This window comes from Pleurodeles waltl, chromosome 2_2, assembly GCF_031143425.1.
Source record: "Pleurodeles waltl isolate 20211129_DDA chromosome 2_2, aPleWal1.hap1.20221129, whole genome shotgun sequence".
Lineage (NCBI taxonomy): Eukaryota > Metazoa > Chordata > Amphibia > Caudata > Salamandridae > Pleurodeles > Pleurodeles waltl.
The window spans coordinates 1,031,873,829-1,031,888,815 of NC_090439.1; positions in this window are offsets into that span (position 1 = coordinate 1,031,873,829).

The window sequence follows — 14,987 nt, forward strand, 5'->3', positions numbered from 1 at the left end:
TACACCCTCTTTGTGCCTCCTCCCAAGGGGAGGGGGTCACATCCCTATCCCTATTGGGGGAATCCTCCTTCTTCAAGATGGAGGATTTCTAAAAGTCAGAGGCACCTCAGCTCAGGACACCTTAGGGGCTGTCCTGACTGGCCAGTGACTCCTCCTTGTTGTTTTCTTTGTTTCCTCCAGCATTGCCGCCAAAAGTGGGGGCCGTGGCCGGAGGGGGCGGGCAACTCCACTAAGCTGGAGTGCCCTGCTGTGCTGTGACAAAGGGGTGAGCCTTTGAGGCTCACCGCCAGGTGTTACAGCTCCTGCCTGGGGGAGGTGTTAGCATCTCCACCCAGTGCAGGCTTTGTTACTGGCCTCAGAGTGACAAAGGCACTCTCCCCATGGGGCCAGCAACATGTCTCGGTTGTGGCAGGCTGCTGGAACCAGTCAGCCTACACTGAACAATTGGGTAAAATACAGGGGGCATCTCTAAGATGCTCTCTGTGTGCATTTTTGAATAAATCCAACACTGGCATCAGTGTGGGTTTATTATTCTGAGAAGTTTGATACCAAACTTCCCAGTATTCAGTGTAGCCATTATGGAGCTGTGGAGTTCGTTTTTGAAAGACTCCCAGCCCATATACTCTTATGGCTACCCTGCACTTACAATGTCTAAGGTTTTGCTTAGACACTGTCGGGGCATAGTGCTCATGCACATATGCCCTCACCTGTGGTATAGTGCACCCTGCCTTAGGGCTGTAAGGCCTACTAGAGGGGTGACTTACCTATGCCACAGGCAGTGGGAGGTTGGCATGGCACCCTGAGGGGAGTGCCATGTCGACTTACTCGTTTTGTTCTCACCAGCACACACAAGCTGGCAAGCAGTGTGTCTGTGCTGAGTGAGGGGTCCCCAGGGTGGCATAAGATATGCTGCAGCCCTTAGAGACCTTCCCTGGCATCAGGGCCCTTGGTACCAGGGGTACCAGTTACAAGGGACTTACCTAGGTGCCAGGGTTGTGCCAATTGTGAAAACAATGGTACATTTTAGGTGAAAGAACACTGGTGCTGGGGCCTGGTTAGCAGGGTCCCAGCACACTTCTCAGTCAAGTCAGCATCAGTATCAGGCAAAAAGTGGGGGGTAACTGCAACAGGGAGCCATTTCTTTACAGTGAGTGTCCACTAAAAATGAGCAAATACTGCCAGCTACATGTGCCTTCAATACTTTGACCAGATAAGGCAGGAGAGAAATGGACCAATAGTTCTTAAGTATGTTTGGATTATCCCCGACTTTCTTTAATGAGGGTACAACTATGGCTTCTTAGAAAGCAGTTGAAACCGTATCACAGCTAAAGGATTGATTTACGAAAGCTAATGCCATGTCAGGAAAGCGGGAAAACACTGCTCTTAACACCTTATAAGGACAAGGGTCATCTGGAGATCTTGATTTGACTTTAGCTAGTAGATTTATCAGCTACGGCTTGCTAATCAGAGGCAACTCAGATATAGTAGCAGAATTACAACTTAACACAGTGTAGTCCAGACCACAAGGTTTAGAGGGAATACTAGCTTTTATGGTTGCGATCTTGCCCATAAAAAATGTATTCAGGTCTTCGCATAGACTCTGAGTTGAAGTGATTTTAACTGTCACCCTGTCTGAATTAGACATTTAGGGCCTGATTCTAACTTTGGAGGACAGTGTTAAACCGTCCCAAAAGTGGCGGATATACCACCTACCGTATTACGAGTTCCATAGGATATAATGGACTCGTAATACGGTAGGTGGTATATCCGCCACTTTTGGGACGGTTTAACACCGTCCTCCAAAGTTAGAATCAGGCCCTTAATTCACAATTCCAAATATTTCCTTAGATTTCATGGAAAAGTTTATAATTCTATCCAAGAAAAATGGTGATTTTGCCAGAGTAGCTCATTTCTTATAATGTTTTAACTATGTCAAAAATACCTCTTTGTCATTGATAGATTATTTTTTATGCCACTTTCGTTCAGCTTGATGTAGTTTTAGTTTTTCTACTCTTAAATCAACAGAAAACCATGTGACTGAGATTGAGAGGAAGTACCTTAAGCCTGAGGAGATGCTCCCTGGGACCAAGGATAGAGATTTGGTAGCCAGTGGACAGCCCATGGAGCATCCACTTATCAGGGTTGAGACTGAGCTCAATGGCAAGGCCACCATGATTGATGTCAAGGTAAGTGAAAAGAAAGGTGCTGGATGTCCCTCAGACGATTTGATTGCCCCTAACTTGGTGTCACACGAATTTGTGGACAGGAAAATGCCAGTTGTGTTGAACAGAGCACTGGCTGTACAGCAGTCTCAGAGTGGGACTGGGATTGTTCCTTATTTTCAGGGGCCAGCACATGCTAGTTTACAGGAAAGGGCAGACTCCAGGACGGCAAAAGCTGTGGAGGCAATCGCTTGTGCTTCAGAGGTAGAGGATTTTAAAGCTCTTTGAAGACCAATTTCAGGAGTCTGGGTCACAGGAGGAGTGTCCTAAGCTTATTGGACTTCAGAAGGAATCCCAGTAACAGGTTAGCCAAGGATTGGTGGGGAAACACTATGGCCCTCATTACAACCCTGGCGGTCGGTGATAAAGTGGCGGTAATACTGCCAACAGGCCGGATGTAAATACCGCCAAATTATGACCATGGCGGAAAGAGCTCAGACAGACAGCCACTTTACCACACCGACTGCCAGGGTGGAATCAACAGACACCGTGGCGGTAGCTGCATACAAACAGGCAGAAGACAATGTTCTGCCCACTGTATAATAACAGCCCAATTCTCCACCTTTTCTGGGGGGGTACCAACAACATCAAAAGCTTGGCGGAAACACTGCACAGAAGAGAAACGACTCACCATTGGAGACTCAGGGAAGAACCACGCCGCCATGGAGCCTGAACTGCAGATCTTCCCCATGATTTTCTGCATCCTGCTCCACCACGAACACCAACGATGGTGAAGATGACCACGGTGAGTACAGCCGCCTAGCACACAGGGGAGGGGGAGGAAAAAGAGAGTGACACACACACAATATGCAACACCCCCACCCCAAACACCATACACACAAGCAGATGCAGTAACTTAACACATTTACCTTGTATCCCTCTGGAATAATGCAAGAACCACAGGAATATATGAAAGTGAGTGTCCTGGGGAGTGCAAGACCACAGTCTCTCAAGTGGGTGACTTGCCCACTGCTTGGTCCTGGGGAGTGCAAGGCCGCAGTCTTTCAAGTGGGTGACTTGCCCACATGCTCTGGAGGGGGCAACATGCCCTGTGCGTGGTCCTGGGGAGTGCAAGGCCACAGTCTCTCAAGTGGGTGTCTTTCCCACTGGTTTTGGAGGGGGCATTGTGTCCTGTGATCTTCATCCTGTGGAGGATGGGGTGAGTGGGTGGCTTCCCCACTTGTTCTGGAGAGGGCATTGTGCCCCGTGATCTTCATCCTGTGGAGGATGGGGTGAGTGGGTGGCTTTCCCACTGGTTCTGGAGGGGGCATCGAGCCCAGTGCAGATCTTGCTGAGTGCAAGGTCACAGTCTCTCAGGTGGGTGTCATACCCACAGGATTTGCAGGGGGCAGGCCGCACAGCAGCCCATGGATGCAGGACTACACACTGTCTGCCGGCGGTGACGGCTGGCCAGTGGTGGTGCTGCTGATGCTGCCACTGGTGGTGGGGTGAGGCTCCAGCCCATCCCCTGCAGCCTCGAAAGGCTGCCCACTGCTGGTGGTGGTGCTGCTGCTGCAGGTGGTGTTGGTGGGGGGGAAGCTCCACCCCATACCCTGCAGCCTCGGACGGCTGCCCACTGCTGGTGGTAGTGCTGCTGCTGCTGGTGGTGGTGGGGGGAAGCTCCAGCCCATCCCCTGCAACATCGGATGGCTGCCCACAGCTAGTGGTGGTGCTGGTGGTGGTGGTGCTGCTGCTGCTGGTGGTGGTGGGGGGAAGCACTAAACAATCCCCATGGTTGGTGGCGGGGGCTCCGACTGAGTCCCAGCACCAGGCCCCTTGTCCTTTCTGCCTGCTGGTGCAGGTCCTTGCCCTTCCTGGCAGCAGCTGGGGATTGCTCCCTGCCCTTCAGGGCAGCAGCTGGGGATTGCCCCTTGCCCTTCCTGGCAGCAGCTGGGGATTCCTCCTGGGCCCTTCCTGGCAGCAGCTGGGGATTGCTCCTTGCCCTTCCTGGCAGCAGCTGGGTGTGGCACCTTGACCTTCATGGCAGCAGCTGGGGAGGGCTCCTTGCTCTTCCTTGCAGCACTTAGGGCAGGCACCCTTTCCGTGTGGCTGCCTGGTGCCCGGAATCCTTTCCCACCATTAATTGCTGTGGATACTACTGGGCCCGTGGACTGGGTGGCTGAGGTGCTTGACTGGGTTTTACCAACCCTGGCCGGACATGATGGACGGGGGGAGGGGGTAGGGAAGAAGTCAATGGTGTAGAGAAAAACCTTCTCAGGGACAGTGGGGTGGGAATTGGGAGAATGTTTGGTAATGGAGGAAGAGGGAGTGGTTGTGTGAGGTGTCAGTCTGCTCTGTTTGGGTGCAGGTGCATGAGTTAGAGGCTGTTGTGAGGTGGATGGCTGTTGGGTGTCTGAGTGCTTGCGTTTGTGTAATTTAGGAGGGGGGCAGACACAATGGGAGAGGACACAGTGGAGGTGGCAATGGATGTTGTGGTGGTGTCTGCCAGTGAGGTGTGTGTTCTGATAGGTGTGCTGGTGATGGCGGTAGTAGATGATGATGTAGTGCATGCAGGTGTGAGTGTAGACACAACTGGGAGGGAGGTGAAGGGGGAGGAGGAGGGGAACACAGCAGAGGCAGTGGATGTTGGTATGTCTGCATCTGGATGGTGTTTATGTGAGTGCCTGTGGGATGAAGTATGGTGCCTGTGTTTGCCTGTGCCACTCTTGTGTGTTGTCCTGTATGCATGCTCGTCTGCCTGCGTGCTTGGGATAGGTTGGGGTTGAGGGGAATGAGCTTGGGTAGAGGAATTTGGAAGGGGGCTAGTGGAAACAGGGACAATGGCTGCCATCAGAGAAGAGGCCAGAGCCTGGGTTGATCTCTGTTGGGCCACCACGCCACTGTGAATGCCCTCCAGAAATGCATTGGTCTGTTGCATTTGGGCTGCCGGCCCCTGGATGGCATTCACAATGGTTGACAGCCCAACAGAGATGGATCGCAGGAGGTCAATAGCCTCCTCACTCAGGGCAGCAGGGCTAACTGGGGCAGGGCCTGAGGTGCTTGGGGCTAAGTAGATGCCCACCCTCCTGGGTGAGCGGGCACAGGCATCTCAATGAGGGGCTGCTGGGAGGGCGGTGCTGGTATGGGGGTGTTGGCTGTACCTGTAGCTGGGGTGGGCACAGAGGTGTCCGCCACCACCAGGGAGCTTCTATCAGAGGAGGTATCTGTGTCTGAACTGTCCCCTCCAGTCTCCACCGTGGTGCTCCCCTCGCCCTCCGTCCCACTGGTGCCCTCAGGGTTGGTGGACTGTGACTCCTGGGTCCTGTGGGATGCAGCTCCCTCCATCGCCAGTGCCTCTGCTCCTCCACCAGATGATGCTAATGCACATAACTACAGGATGACAAAACAAAAAGGGGGGATAGAGACAAAGGATACACTTGGTCAGTGGCTTCACCAACACCACCGTTGGTGTACACAACTCCCTCAAGCACAGGGAACATACATACGCAGCATGCAATGCACTACCAGTAACAACGCTAGTCACCAGGGCATGGGGAGGGACACATACCACCAACTGCAGCACACCTGGGACCCACACAGCCCTGCCCAGTAGTGGATGCCTACTAGCTAGGTTGGAGGAATTTCACAACAGAACCCTGCCCAACATGGGACCTACTCTGCAATGTCAGGCCTGGCCTAGGGGCACCCACAGACACACATCCTCCACCCGGAAACTGCCCCACCAGGCGTAAGTAGTAATGATGGACACTGTACTCACCCCCTTGGGGCTGCTGTGATGCCCTCAAGCACCCATCCAGCTCCGGATAGGCCACCACCAGTATGCAGGCCTTCAGGGGGGTCAGGTTTCGACGGGCACCCCTTCCTCATTGGAAGGCCATCCCGAGCTGGGCCTCTGCCGTCTTCCGTGTCCAGTGTCTCAGGTCCTCCCACCGTCTCTGACAGTGGGTGCGCCGCCTGCCATAGACCCCCAGGGTCCGCACGTCCTTGGCGATGGCACGCCATATACCCTTCTTTTGATGGGCGCTGACCTGCAGAGGAAATATACACAGGGAAAGGTATTAGTCAGACCATCCTGGCTGTTACACTCATGGCCCACTATAGCCCTTCCCATCCCCATTTGCACAGATATGGCCCAGCATACATGCTGCACGCTGCCCAGGGCCCATCCAGCAACCCCCCCTACACGAGACCTGCACCCACACCACTCCATTCATTCATGCCCCATGCACCGTCCTCACAGTGTACTCACCTGTTGGTCTCTAGGCCCATACAGCAGTCTGTACTGGGGTAGGACCCCATCCACTAGTCTCTCCAACTCCGCTGAGATGAAGGAGGGGGCCCTTTTCCCAGTTAACGGGCCATGGTAGGTTCCAGACACAGGTCACAGCAGCACATGCAGTGTAGGTCCTCTCCTGTTGAAGGTCAGGTAGCAAGTGAGTGAACAGATAGAAAATGGCCGTGACGTCCACGGCGGTGCATACCATCACCGTCGGCATAAATCACCAATGGCCACTGTACCCCATAGGGCCCAATATTATCCAAAGAGGCGTTGCACTGTGGTTCCCGACCGCCTCCCGCAACGGCGCACAACATCAGCAAAATTACCTCACTTCCACCAGTCCCTCCATACAGGATGGCGGATGCCACTTTGGGGGGGAGGGGCAGGCCATGGATCATAACTGCATCACAGATCACTCTTTTGCCCTATAGATTGCAACCGCTGAGGATGAATAGGAGATGGAGACATCCCCCCGTGTACAGACCCCTGGTAGACTTGGCAATAATTGAGGACAGGCACATTATCCTCACATACAGACTTGACAGGGCCCCAATCACAGAGCTATGTCCCCAACTGGAGCCTGACCTGATATCTGCTAACCGTCACCCAGATGGGATCCCCCTCGTGTCCTATGTGTGCTCCATTTCTTGGCAACTGGTTCTTTCCAAGTGACAGTGAGCTTGGCAGCAGGAATGTTACAGCCAATGTTCTCAATAGTGCTGACAAGAGTGTTGGATGCCCTGATTAAACACATGTGCACCTACATTGTTTTCCCCAGGGTGGAGGGTTTGGCCACAGTGAAGGCTGAATTCCATGCAATGGGACATATCCCCAACATCATTGGGGTGATTGATGGAACACATATTGCATTTGTCCCCTCCCCGGCAAAATTAACAGGTCTTCAGAAATCGAAAATGTTTTCACTCAAGAAATGTCCATATGGTGTGCCTGGCAGACCAGTACATCTCCCATCTCAATGCTAAGTATCCTGGGTCTGTGCATGATGCCTTTATCCTGAGGAATAGCAGCATCCCAAATGTGATGGCCCAACTACAGAGGCACAGGGTGTGGCTAACAGGTGAGCCCTGTTTTCCATCCAGTGGATGTTGGTGTATGGGTATGGTGTAGGCCATAAGGGATAGTGTGTGGCTAACTGTTGTCCCTCGATATTTGCAGGTGACTCCGGTTACCGCAACCTATCATGGCTACTGTCCCCTCTGAGGAATCCCAGGACAAGGGCTTAGGAACGTTACAATGAGGCACATGGGCGAACAAGAAGGATCATTGAACGTCCGTTTGGCCTCCTGAAGGCCAGGTTTCGGTGCCTCTATCTAACTGGGGCATCCCTGTGCTATTCACCCAAGAAGGTCTGCCAGATAATCGTGGCATGCCGCATGTTGCATAACCTTGCCTTGAGACGCAATGTACCTTTTCTGCAGGAGGAGGAGGCTGGAGATGGCTTTGTGGCAGCAGTGGACCCTGTGGACAGTGAAGATGAGGAGGAAGAGGATGAGGACAACAGAACTGCAGTGATTAGACAATACTTCCAAAAACACACAGGTAAGCCAGTGAAACTTCACATTTCATTGTCATTTTTGTGTTTCACATTGTCACTGGCAGGCTGCTATTTCCCACGTCTATGCCCACTCAATGTACCCCTTGGCAACTCTTTTTGCAAATGTTGGTGCCCCACTATCGCTCCTGGTGTGTCCACTGCAGCCAGCTACAGGTCTTTCCTATGTAAACATTACTGTACAGTTGAATTGCAATATTTAAACCTTGTTAAACAAATACATACTTAAATCATTTGACATACTCCATACTTGCATTTTTCCAAAGTGTGTTTATTGCAGTGCTATGAAGAAAAGGGAGAAGTGCAATGGGCTGGGGTGATGATGGAGGAAAGTCCAGGGTATAGTTCCAGTCTATTTGTAGCACAGGTGCATTGTCCAAGGGGGCATAGGAAGGGGAGAAATGGCAGTTCAAGGTGGACAAGGTGACAGAGTGGGACACAAGGGTGACAATCAGGAGAGTCTCATTTCATTGGCGGGGGTCTTGGCAATAGTCTCTGGCTTCTGCCTGGATCGCAGGGAATGTTTGCGGGGTGGTTCTCCTTCTGCAGTGGGAGGGGTGCTGGTGGCCTGTTGGTCCTGTTGCGGGTCCTCCTGTCCACTAGCGGAGGTGGAGGGCTATTCAGTAGTCTGGCTAGTGACAGGGGCCTGCTGTTGTACGACTGCCTCCCTCGTAATGTTGGCCATGTCTGCCAGCACCCCTGCAATAGAGACCAGGGTGGTGTTAATGGCCTTCAAGTCCTCCCTGATCCCCTGGTACTGTCCTTCCTGCAGCCGCCTCTTCTCTTGCACATTGTCCAGTATCCAGCCCAGCGTATCCTGGGAATGTTGGTATGCTCCCAGGATCTCAGTGAGTGCCTCCTGGAGAGTCCGTTCCCTGGGCCTGTCCTCCCCCTGACGCACAGCGGTCCTCCCAGCTTCCCTGTTGTCCTGTGCCTCTGTCCCCTGAACCGTGTGCCCACTGCCACTGACCCCAAGTCCTTGATTGTCTTGGGTTTGAGGTGTGCCCTGGGGTCCCTGTAGTGGTGGACACACTGCTGATTGATGTGTTCTGGGGAAAGAGTTATGGGCACGCTGGGTGGGTGCTGTGGTGGTGTCTCCTGAGAGGGGAGGCTCTGTGGTGGTGTGTGACTGTGCCTGGGTAACCGACTGTCCGGAGGTCCCTGATGGGCCAGGTTGGTCATCCAGATCCAGGCAAACAGAGCCCATGTCATCACTGTGGGCCTCTTCTGTGGAGGGGACTGGATAGTGCTGGTACCTCTTCTCCGGTGACATTGGCTGGGATACCTGTGGGGATGTAAATTCAGTGTTATTGTTTCTGTGTGTGACATATTGTGCATGGGTGGGTTGCCCTCTATGGTTGTTATTGCCCTGGCAGCTTTACCTTGTGTGAGTTGTTACGTGATAGGCTAGCTGATTCTCTCTAGTGTGCATGCTTTAGTGATAGGTGTTCATGCAGGTCTGTGAGTGGTGTCCATGCTTTGGTATGGCATGCAGGGCTTGGCATTGGGATGAGTGGGTTGTGATGGTGGGGTGTGTGGGAGGTGGTGGAGTGATGGGAGCAAGGGTAAGGGTAGGGGTATGTGATGGCATGCAGGTAGGGGGGTCAAAGTAGTAAAGCGTTGACTTACCAGAGTCCAGTCCTCCTCCTACTACTGCCAGGCCCTCAGGATGCATGATTGCCAAGACCTGCTCCTTCCATGTTGTTAGTTGTGGGGGAGGAGGTGAGGATCCACCGCCAGTCCTCTGTACTGCGAGCTGGTGTCTTGCAGCCATGGAACATACCTTCCTCCGTAGGTTGTTCCACCTCTTCCTGATGTCATCCCTTGTTCTTGGGTGCTGTCCCACGGCGTTGACCCTGTCCACAATCCTCCACCATAGCTCCATCTTTCTAGCAATGGATATCTGCTGCACCTGTGCTCCAAATTTCTGAGGCTCTACCCAGATGATTTCCTCATCTAGGGCCCTTATCCCCTCCTCAGAGAATCTGGGGTGTCATTGTGGTGCCATGGTTTTTTGTGTGAGTAGTGTGGGTGAGGGTGTGTAGGGTGATGTGTTGGTGTGTGTGTTGTGAGGTGTGTGGGTGGTGCATAAGTGATGGTGGTGTGTCTCTGGTCTTGTCTGTGGTCGTGGTGTCAGTCTCGTGCCAATGGTTTGTAGTCGTAAGGGGTTGTGGGTAATGTGTGTATGTGTTTTATAGTGGTGTAGATGTGGGGGTGTGGTGTGTGTATGGGTGTCAGGTGTGTGTTGTTTGAATTGTCCAATGCAGTGTGGTTTTCTTTGTGTGTGTGTATTTTGAGCGCAGTAGTATGTACCGCTAATGGTTTACCGCCACTGACTGTCCGCCGTGGTGATTCGTGGGTCATAATGTTGGGGGCGTTGTTCTGTTGGCTTAACGGTGTGGGTTTGGAAACCGCCAGTTTATCACTGACCTTTGGTGTGGTGGATTTGTGTATGTGGCTGAATAGTGACGGATTGGTGTGTGTGTATCATAATATGGTGAACAGATATCTGCCGCTGCGGCGGTATGTTGGTGGCAATCAGCATGGCAGTAACCATGTTAGGGCCTATGTTGGCTGGGAGGATGGCCACTTTCTAGTGAGCCAGAAAATCCGGAGCCAGGTACTAGCAAGAGGCTGGTGGTTCCACTAAAATATAGGAATTTCCTGTTGTCACTGGCCCATGAAGTGCCTTTAACAGGCCAGTTAGGAATTAGAAAAACCTAGGATACTTTGGGCCCTCTTTTCTGCTGGGCAGGAGTGTGACGCAGAGAGGTTCGGTAGAACCTGTCCCACTTGCCAGATGAGTGCTAAGGCAGGAGGGAGGATGAAGGCACCATTAGTGCTTCTACCAGTTGCAGGTGTTCCATTTGAGCAGGTGGGAATGGAGTCCATAATTCTTCCATTGAACCCCCTCACAGTCAGACAACACATAAATCTTGACTACGGTGGATCATGCCACCAGGCAGCCAGAAGCTGTATCTCGAAGGAGTATGACTGCTTGGATGGTATAAAGAGCTCTCCCAGAGATCTTTTCTAGGGTTAGATTTCCAAGGATGGTAATTTCTGAGTGAGGCACAAAATTAATCTCCTCTTATATGAGAGAGATGTGGAAGAAGGCTGTTTTACACATACCAGTTCTCCCCAGTGTACCACCCACAAACCAATGGCAATGAGCAAGTTAACAAATTACTGAAGAGCATGGTGGAAACTCTGCCAGAAAGGTCAGGATGGCTTGGTGTTAAAGCCTATTGGTCCCAGGGATTTGAAGGTCGAATGATGTGAGCCGTGCAAGTTAGTTTAGAAAACCTTTGAGGTAAACTACTTAGTGGACACTAGTGCCATGAGGAGCCAAGAGTATGTGTTATAAAACTCAGTGAAGCCTTACCTCTAGAAAGATTCACAGTGTATATCATGGCTATGACAGAGGAATTAGTGAGAAACAGTGAGCCTCTTCGTGACTTGCTCCATAGTGACATGAAGTATGGCACTGTGGAAGGGGTTCAGTTAGCCCCTGATTTAACAAATGATCAGCAGAGAGAATGTAAGGAGGTGTTTGGATGGTTTACCAACCTCTTTTTGCTGACTTCAGGGTTGACACCTGTCTGTGTGAATGACATAGACATGGTGACTGTGTGCCGGTGAAGAGAAGAGCCTTAAACCGCTCAACCACATTACTACAGAGAGTCAAGTTCAGATGGGGCACTTGGCCCAGTTTCTCAGGATCCATGGTAGGGCTGCCCCAAGGACAACAGGAGCAAAAGGCCTCAACCACCATGGTTGGGCCTGGTGACCCCCTACTTGACAAGTAGCCCACTGAAAGGGGTTCTGACAGCTCTCCTTTTTATTTTATCCTTCCTTTACTCTAGTTTCCTTTTTCCCTTTACTACATAAATTGGTTTGGGATATGAAAACAGCTTGTAGCATGATTGAAAAATGTCCGCTCACAGAGCTGTAAAATGGTCTTTCACATTTCGATAAGCCCCAATCTAGAAAATACAAATATAATCCTCAATCAGTGTGCAATTTTTGTTTTTTGATTTAACCTTATCAGTAGAGCTTACTTTAGTTTTTAATACTTTGCCAAGAGAAATATTACAAACAATATTCTTTGCTAATGACAAGCCAAAGAAAATTTCACTTCTATACAAGGTCATACCACCAGAAGAATAGCCACCTTAGATGCCAAGAGACTGCAATCGAATACCAGGGTGATGCTGAAATATCCTAGGATGGTGCATGTGATTTAAGATTACTGATTGATTGGCAAGAATAGTGCCAGTGAAATCAAGTTGTCAGGTACCGGTACTGGAATTTGGAATTAGAGTGCTCATCAATTTACCCAGATGTGGGCAATAATAAATAGAAACGTAGAACCACATGTATGTAAAAGTCATACCAATATCATTGTGTGAGAAATTTGGTTGTTGGTTGACTGGGGCGGAAGACCTGGTGAAGCAACAGCCACAGTCTCCTGCAGGGTGAAACACAAAGAGTCACAAATTTAACCTGTGCTTCACCCTGGGTAGCTTGGCACAAAAAGCAGTCAGGCTTAACTTAGAGGAAATGTGTTAAGTATTTATGCAGCACACAAACAGCAATACAGTGAAAACACAACACAATAAAAATCCCAAACTAATTTAGGAAAACAGAAAAATTTGACAAATTATTTTACACCAAAACCATCAAAATCCCATTAGTAGAACCAGAGTTATGAATTTTTGAAGTTTTAAGTGTACAATTGCGCTTAAAAATGAAAAGTGCCAACCGCGGACATGTGGTCGCACTAGACCGGTGCAAAGTCAAAAGTAAAGGCCAACCACGATGGAGCACGGTTTGGATACACAAAGTGGATGGAGCCTGGTCAGTGCTTACCTTCGGACTTTAAAACGTTTTGAAGAAAAAGTTTCTGAGACGGTGGAAGTTTAGTGGGGAAAGGTTGCAGAAGTGTCCGAGGAGGGAGCATCGTCATTGGATAGCAATGGAGCAAAGCCACTGTGAAGATTTTTACTTTCAAACGTCGAGATGGAAGTCAAACATCTCCAGTGGGACGAAGCCGAAAACTGTAGACGAAGACGGTTTCACGAGTTCAGATATCCCTTTCGTGAAGGACTTCTAAAAAGGATTTGCTAGGTGAAAAGAGTATAGTGGAAGAAGCCGTAAAGTCAATCTGACCGGTGATGCACCTTGGGTGGATAGGCAAGCAGCTGGTCCCAGTCTCCTTCTGGTTCTCAGAACACTTTATGGACAAATATTGTCTGTTCTCAGTTTTGGAAATTGGCCATCTGGACACCTTCAGCACCACAAGCAAGGGTCCAGGTGTGGATGGAGACCTCTTGGGGGTTCAGGACTAACTCAAGCTGGGTCCAGGTGTGGGTTCCAGATAGTGGGAGCCTGTTATGTCCCTGTGGCTCTGAACAGGAAACTAGCAAACGTAGCCTTGGAGTCACTTCTGAAGTCCTGGGTGCAGGTGAAGATACAGGGCTCCACAGCAGATTTGGCCTCTGAAGGTTCAAGGCAGGATCCAGGCAGCAAAGCAGTTCTTCCAGGTACAGCAGCAGTACAGTGTAGAATGGTAGAGTGCCCAGCAGGTCACAGCAGCAGGCAGTCCTCTGAGAGTTATTCTGCAGGCCCAGTAGTGAACTGAAGAGTGGGTCTGTGAGTCCTATTTTGATATCTTGGTTCCCTGCTCCTACAAAGTGGGAGATGTTTCCAAAAGAGTTCTTTGAGTTCCAGGAGATTCCTGTCTCCCCTGCCCTGGCTCCTAGCTGGCTGTACTGACAAATACAGGGTCATTAAGGCTATAGTATGGAGGTGGAGCTCAGCTCATTCAGGTGTAAGTGGGGCTGTATTTAGCTCTGCCCGCCCCACATGCTGCCAGAGGAAAGGCCATTCAGACCCTGCTAATCCCACTATTGTGTGACTGTCTGGGGTGAATTCACAAAGTCTCAACTGTCAGTTACACCCAGTCATGTAACCTAAGGCAGACTGCAGGCAGAGAGGGCTACACAGAAGGCTAACAGCTAAGGGGCAGGAAAATGCCAACGTTGTAAAAGTGGCATTTTCAAACTTGTAATGATAAATCTGAATTTACCATTAAAAAGGATTCATAATTACAAGTTCATAAATACCAAACATGATATAGCTATCTCCTCCGGTTTAGGAATTAAAGCTTATTAAATAGAATAAGGAATCTCCATTGTTACACTATGGGAGGGGTAGGCCTCACAGTAATGAAGAACGCTTTGGGGAACTTTTCCCTACTGGGACATGTAAATCTTAAAAGTACGTGTCAACACCCTGCCCTATGGGCTACCTAGGGACAATTTTAGGGTGACATATTTAATAAAAGGGGAGTTTAAGGCTTAGCAAGTGAGTTTAAATGGCATGTCGACATGCCAGTGGGACACTGCATTCAGGCTGCAATGGCAGGCATGAGACAAAGTGCTACTTAAGTGAATGACACAATGAGTGCTGCATGCCCACTGGCAGCATTAAATTTAAAGGCCCTGAGTATGTGGTATACCACTCTATAAGGGACTTACATGTAACTGAAATATGCCAATCAGGTATATGCCAATCAAATCATGTTGTAGGGGAGAGCACAAGCATTTTAGCACTGGTTGGCAGTGGTAGAGCGCACAGAGTCTTAAGGCAAACAAGCAAAACTCCAGCAAAAAGTAGGAGGAGGAAGGTAAAAAGTTTGGTGGTGACCCTGTGGCAATGGCCATTTCCAACACATTCACTTTGTAATAGGGCACAAGTGTTCAGGAAGGAAAATGTGATATTACTTCTAAATTCAATTTTAGGCTCATCATGATATATTGTCTATGTAGGACCTCACGACACGAGCGCTCTTTCTACAACATTATGTTGCAACCTATTGCAAATACTTATATGTAAACATTAAATACACTTATTATTAAATATATCAATTATTTCAATTAAAGTTGTA